We start from the raw sequence: 7,037 nt of genomic DNA, 5'->3' as shown, positions 1-7,037 counted from the left end.
AGGCAAGGAGGGAGGGAGGAGAGGGGGGGGGGGGCGAGAGACATAGACACACAGAGAGAGAGAGAGAGAGAGAGAGAGAGAGAGAGAGAGAGAGAGAGAGGAGAGAGGTTTTAAATCCCAGTTTTCTGAGCTCCTCTGAGGTCTGATCCTCTCCTGGAAGAAAAGTCTCACTCATCCACTCCAATCAGCATCAGGCGGGAAGGTAGACGTAAACACGGCTGTCAACAACAATTGTCCATACATGTGTGTGTGTGTGTGTGTGTGTGTGTGTGTGTGTGTGTGTGTGTGTGTGTGTGTGATTGACCTTTACATCACCTACATCAGTGGCAAATAGAGGCCCTCCAGAACAAATGTTTGGCCCCCTGAAATTTGAATGTGTTATTTCTGAAGCTAATGTTAGCTCGTCCTGTCGGCTCTGAACTTTAAAGCTTTTATGTTTTTTAAAAAAATAAATATTAATGATACATTTCTTCATTTCAGAGGCACATTTGTGAAATTGGAGGTGTTAACAAACCAAATACAAAACTCTGCTTCAGGGATCCTGAAATCTACAAAAAAAACTGTATTTTTTCTGCACAGTTTTCACCATTAAGTGCACTTTTTTTTTTTTTTTTTTAAACCTGTGCTCTTTATCTAATTCTGCTGAACATTTGAACGGGAATTTCTCATACAATGCACGCCAGTCTCCTCCTTTCAAACCAGTTAAATAAGTGAAACCACATAAACTCAACAACCCTGAGAAAATCCGTGACGCGGAGAGAAAAGAAGGAAAGAAGGAAATCATGAGGGTCTCAGAGCTGTCACACATAAACTACATACATCTACTCATTTATCTGCCAAGATAAATACGGAGCAGCTTTAACTGGTATCTTTATCTCTTCATATATTTCTTAATTTGTTTTCTCTCTGCTGCTGCTGCAGAGTGTTACTATGCTGATTAAATGACATTACATGCGGATCCAGCACTTTAACCCAGCCAGAGCTGAGATTCCAGTGGTTAACCACACATTACAACCCGAAGACAAAAGTCACAGCGAACACGATCCCTGCGAGTCCTTCTGTTAAATATACACACGGATTTGCCCTTTTTTAACTGTGTTTTCATGTTGAGTAAATATGTCATCCAGCTAAACAGCATTTACAGTTATTTCAATATGTAGGAAGAAATACATCACAGTTTGTCTTTTAAAGGTTAATTATGGCAGAAACAGAATGTCTCTGCATCAGTAAAACTTCCTGGTGTTACTTATAATTAAAATATCACCGTGTTTGATCATCTGTGTTTTTTCATTATGAGCTTTGAACATCAGACAGCAGCGTGTTTCCGTGCTAAGAGGCTTCTTGCGGGATCGGAAAGTTTTCTCTTCGTTTTTCCACAGTCTGTTTGTTTTCTTTTGCATTATGAGCAAACCGGCCTTTTTATAGGAGTTTAGTCCTGTTTCTGTTAAAGTTCAGAGTGACTGAAGACTGGACTGGGAGTTTCTTGGGGACCAGTATGAATCAGCAGTTTCAGACCTTCATTGGTGTCAGACAAGATGTGTTAAGACCAGCGCTGTGTCTCAAATCGCATACTTCTGTACTTACACTAATTTTGAGTGCATAAGTGCATTCACACAGAATTATGGAAAAATGCACTCAAAACGGTCAAAAAGTTGAGTGTGGAACTATGGACACTTCTCGACCTCAATGGTCGCCATCTTGGCTACGTAGCAGAAGGGGAGGGACCACTTGGCGGCCGGGTACGTTGTAACTACGGTGAACATCGCTGCATTATACAAATTTAAGTTATATATATGTTTTTTAGCACTAAGCACCACTGTACTGTTGTTGGATATAAGCCATCAGTATGTTTTTTGGGTTAATTTAGCAGTCTGTAATGATTTGGTAGCGGGAACAATAACGCGAATGCTAACGCTAGCTAATGCTAACGCTAGCTAATGCTAATTTGCGATCGTCATTTCCGGTAAGTGCACAACGGCTGTGTTTGATTTGAGACAACACTACCCTGTAGAAATTCGTGCACAACACCAGTAATATATAGTGTACACAGTGTACTACATGAAAGTGTACTAACAGAAGTACGTGATTTGAGACACAGCTCAGGTTCATGTGTGCTAAAAGGGCAGGTATCATAAGCAAGTAACATTAAACTTAGTGAAACAGTCCGACTCAACGCCCGCACAGCAGACACCAAAGCTACTATAAGTCTTCAAATCTTATTAATGGAGCAATAATTTCCAAAATGGCCACCAGCACACTTATTAGAGGACCTGAATTTAGAGATTGAGACCAGAATGACTCGTTGAAAACAATGATTGACTCAGTGTTTCTGGAGAGAAGTTGAGGCTTTTTGAACAGGAGTCAGTTGGAGCAGCTAGCGGCCGTCGGTAGAACTTTCAGCTGCTTCAGACTCAAGACGTTGGAGCTGCTGATCGGCTGCAACTAACAGTTATTTCAGTATCCATTAATGTGCAGAATATTTTTTCAATTATTCGATTAGTTTTAATCATTTTGTCTATAAAATGTAAGAGAATAGCGTTAAAGGCCCTTTATTATTGTCAGTGTATCATCACAAAGGTCAAAGAAAACCATGAAGATCTCACATTTGAGAAGCTGGAACCAGCAGATGACTTAAATAACACAGACACTGAGACCAGAATGACTCGTTGAAAACAACCATTGACTTTTTATTTCTAGAGAGAAGTTGAAGCTTTTTGAATGAAAATCAACCCGGAAGCTCTACAAACTTTTTTGGCTCATGCACCAGACAAACAATTCTCATTGGACTGAATCGGCGCCGCGTTCGAGTCCAGAATCCAGTTCTTATAATAGATCCACGGTTTTAACGCAGGGCTGAAGAGATGTGACATCAGCACTAGTGTGTGTTTATGTATTTATGATTTAAATAACCAGCTACTGTGATCCAGTCTCAGGTGTTTATTACTCTCTCCTGGATCTCTCAGATCTTCTCTCTTAACTCATCAGATGTTACCTAAACGCATCTTCCAGTTTCATCTTTTCAAAACAAAAGCACACACACACACACACTGTGTTCCAGGGCAGGCTGAAGGTCAGTTTGACAGCCAATGAGACGCCCCGTCGGCTACACACTGCGGTCGGTAATTACATGCGCTGCGTTTGTGTGTAGGAGCGAAACAGGAGAACAGTTTGTTGAGTGGAAATCTGAGGAACATTGTTTGGGGAACACAGTCATCTGTGTTTGTTCCTGAAGTTCAGCAGCAGCAGTTTAGTTCTGTTCACTCTCGAAGAATGTGTTGTTTTAAACAGAGCTGTTTTTAGTTTGGGTTAAATTAGCCTTTTGGCTATCTTTCCCCTGGATAACTAAAGACTCTTTACCATCACAAGAACCAGAGAAGCCAACAAATCCAGGAACTACAAACGTCTCTCAGCCGTTAAATTAGACAAATGAGGAAGTAAATAAAAAGGGTTTAAGGGCTGGGTTTGATATGCAATCAGACAACAGCAAAGCCAGTATGGAGTCCTCACTCTACATAAAAATGGCCTCACCTCTTTAAATGCCCCCCTTTCCAAAACTGTTCAAAAACTATGTACCAGACTGAAATATCTCAACATGATATGAATTTAATTTGAATTGTAATCACTTCGGAGATCCTCTGACTTTTTATCTACGGTGCCATCATCATCGTCTCAAAGCGGAACAGCTGTTCAAATACACAAGTCATCAAGTCCGAGAGAGGGCTCACGTAGACTCTCTGCAGACTTTGAGAATCTGCTTGCGGTGCAGACTTCACCAGACTTTGCTGATTGAATTAACTCAGATTTCATTGCCATATGGATGCTGACATAAGAAGAACATAAAAATCATAAATGCATAAAACATGTAAGTATAACAAGTGTTTAACCATGTAATATTGTAGAAATACAGTATGTAGAAAAAGGATAACTCGCTGTAATCATTCCTCTTGAAAAACTGTGAACCTGTCCTTTAAGGCCTTAGGGGTTTAGTGGTGCGTATCTACAGTGGTGGTTTATATATTACAGCCAGTTTTACTCAAAAATGTCCCACTTTTAATGTGTAAAACTCAGCCGGTCCTCATAAAGACGGTTGGGCAACAGCGTGCAAACACACACACACGCTGTCTTTTACACCTAATGCATATGAATAAATGCAAGCTCACAGGAAAACACACCTACAGACTGATTTCATAATGCCTGAACCTCAGCATGTGTGTGTGTGTGTGTGTGTGTGTGTGTGTGTGTGTGTGTGTGGAGGAAACCACATTCCCACAGTGGGTGGAGTGGAGGGGGGTTGGTGGTGGTGTTGGTGGTGGAGGGGGGGCGCAGTATTTGGATTCCTCTGGCTTGGCGATGTGATCTTGACTGCAGATTCATTTCCACCACCTCTGTGGATGAAAGGCCCACCCTGAACCCCCCCTCCAACCCCCCCCCCCCCCTCCCTCCCTCTCACTCACTCACTCTCCCCTGCACAGAAACCTCGGAGTCCCCGGCTGCGGCGGTCTGAGCCTCCACACGAACATATGGACTGTGTTATGAAACGTCTGGGCTCAGACAGCACGGATCCTCCCGCCGCTTTAATGGCCTCGGCTGTAATGAGGCATTGAGTTGCCCGGGGAGGAAGCGATGCTTTAAGGGTCGGCCTGTGTTCAATATTGTGTTTGATATGGAGGATTTCAGAAGAAAATTAGATGATTTTCATCTGTAAAGCTCTCATGGCGCCTGCCCCTGCAGGATGACGGTCGACAGAAATTAAATCTTTGTAAAATTGTAAAAGAGTGGAAACTTAAAACTGATTACTGTGGTCGCTGCAGATGAAGATCTTCGTGCCTCCGTCATTGTACTGACTGTCTGAACTGTTGGTTTTCTCTCATTTTCATCTCAACATGCAAGTAGTTTTGCATGTTTGAGCCCATTAACTAAAAGTTGCATCTGCTTTAAACTTTCCAAATCAATTCTTACGTTTTTAGATCTTCTCTCTTCCAGGCAGTCGTTGGTTCGTGTCAGTTTTTATGAAAATTCCTGCAGGGACTTTGTGCTGAAGTTCTTTAAGAAATTTATACTGTAGTACAAAATCTAACACAGTCACCAGAAGAAAACGTTGGCATTGAACGTTTCTGCAAACCTTTCTACCTGTTGAATGATGATGTTTTATGGTGTGACAACGCTGTGGTTCAGGTCTGGTTAGGTTTAGGCACAAAGACCACTTGGTTAGGGTTAAGGGAAAGATCATGGTTTGGGTTAAAATAAAGATAAAAAATAAAATAAAAACGGCTGATGTCTCATTAAAAACATGCGTTTTCTCACCAGAAAAACGGCTGCAAATGTCCTGACGTCTCGCTAAAAATACCCGCTTTTGTCGGTTGAAACGGGAAGCGGACGCTGGTTTCGAGATGGTCTCTGCTGACATCCAACTTGCTGCCAAGAAACTTACTAACCACTTTAGAAATGTTAATATGATACGTATTTAAGGCGTTGAAACGTAGATATTCTGGCGACCAGGCTGCAAAGTCCAGATGTTGTGTTATGTAGCACGACAAGCTAACGAAGCTGTAAACAGAACCGTGATCCCGCACATGCTCAGTGGCGTCTTCCGTACAAGGAACTTCTCTCCTGAAAGTTACAATCTTATCGCTGTTTTTACTCTTTGACCAAACTCTTCATGATGAAGGAACAAGAACTAAATCCTATAAATCTAACAAACAAATAAACCTGCACAGAGAAATAGAAAGAGTAAAGGAAACATCCCACTTGACACTTTAAAAAACAGAAGGAGCAAAAATGACATAACTGTGTTTACGTTCGAGTGACAAAGTTCTCTTGTGGTCGTAGGAATTATGAGTCAGGGAACGATTCGCCTCCTTTTTCCTACCGACAGTCAGCGTTGGTTTATTTTAACCCAAATCTCACTGTCAGCTTCAACTTTACAAACACAAACTGAAAAAGTGACACATCAGAAAACAGTTTAATTTCTGCAACCGTGTCCTGCTGATAGAGACGTCAGATCAGAAAACACAGTGAAAGGCATCCTGCTGTTGCTAGGCAACGGTGTGATCAGTTGTCAGTTACTAGGGGTTCAGGCAGCAGAAAGCTCCAGTACTTCCAGTTACGGCTGCAACTAACAATAATTTTCATTTTCAATTAGTGTTTTTGTCCATAAAATGTCAGAAAATGGTGAAAAATGTCGATCACTGTTTCCCAAAGCCTGAGGTGACGTCCTCAAATGTCTTTTTTGTCTGACCAACAGTTCATAACCCAAAAATATTCAGTTCATTGTTATAGAGAAACCAGAAAATATTCACATTTGAGAAGCTGGAATCAGAGAATTTGAACATTCTTTCTTAAAATATGACTCAAAACGATGAAAAGATTATCGTAATAGTTGGTGATTACTTTAACAACTGGATATTAATGACTTAAGTGTTGCAGCTCTACTTGCAATCAAGCAGCAGAGACCAGTTTCAGTGTTGTTCCTCCTCTTCCTCACTGTAAACTTCCCAGATAGAATTAAAGAAGCTTTATCTCATCTGAAAAGTTACGTAACAAAGTTTACAGTAAAGCAGAGTTATCATTTCCTGTTTAGGATAACTTTATACCTCTTCTCTCTGGTCTCTATTTATCTGACCATCACACACATTCTTTCATTACAGTCAGTCTGCCGTGACTCTGACCTTTGACCTCCAGGAAGCTGAAGTCTATCGTCTGCAGAACGAGGGTCCGCTGATCTGCAGACATCAGTGACCTCTTGTACTTGTGTCTTGTGTGTGGGTTTTTTTCTTTCAAACATGCTGTGTGTTTTATTACAGGGTTGCCAGTTTTCCCCTGCAGTCATGTTATTGTTTCTGGTGCCATCTTCGCCCACCGACTAAACTCATGCGTTTTATGGCCCTCGAGGAGTCGGACGGAGTTGTTGTGTTGATGTAGGATCGAGATCTGAGAGGTCGACTGGACTCAAAATCAACAGACTGACGCCGGGCTGTTTGGACGGCAGCCATGTTGGTATTTTTACTGGAGGAGACAACTTCTACTCGCTCCAATAT

The sequence above is a fragment of the Thunnus maccoyii genome, chromosome 5, assembly GCF_910596095.1.
Source record: "Thunnus maccoyii chromosome 5, fThuMac1.1, whole genome shotgun sequence".
In the NCBI taxonomy this organism is placed as follows: Eukaryota; Metazoa; Chordata; class Actinopteri; order Scombriformes; family Scombridae; genus Thunnus; species Thunnus maccoyii.
This window is presented reverse-complemented; position numbering follows the sequence as displayed.